Consider the following 417-nt stretch of genomic DNA (forward strand, 5'->3'; position numbering starts at 1 on the left):
TATCCGTGTGGGTTCTGTATTGATATTCTCTGTCCTCCCTAACCATATGGGCCCTTACTAAGTGGAACTATATCCCACAAAGTGATTGGTGTAGGGGTAAGAGATTCCCCCACATTGTCTGCATGGGAAACCCTTCCTTTGATTTTTATGCTGCGTTATATTTGCTCTGAAAAAGAAAGTAGAATATCATATGATATCAGAGTGAAAGTTATATAACTAATTGAATAATGAATCTTGCTCATTAGTAAGCTTCATGTCATTGTTTTACCTTAATAATTCTTGTATTAATACTTGTAATTATCAACTTTCAGACATAAGCAATGCATTTTTTCAGTTGTTTTCAGCTTAAAAATGGAAAAAAAAACTTCTCTTCTACAAGAAATCTAATTTTCCTCCCCCAAACCCCCCCCCCCCCCC

The sequence above is a fragment of the Macadamia integrifolia genome, chromosome 5, assembly GCF_013358625.1.
Source record: "Macadamia integrifolia cultivar HAES 741 chromosome 5, SCU_Mint_v3, whole genome shotgun sequence".
Lineage (NCBI taxonomy): Eukaryota > Viridiplantae > Streptophyta > Magnoliopsida > Proteales > Proteaceae > Macadamia > Macadamia integrifolia.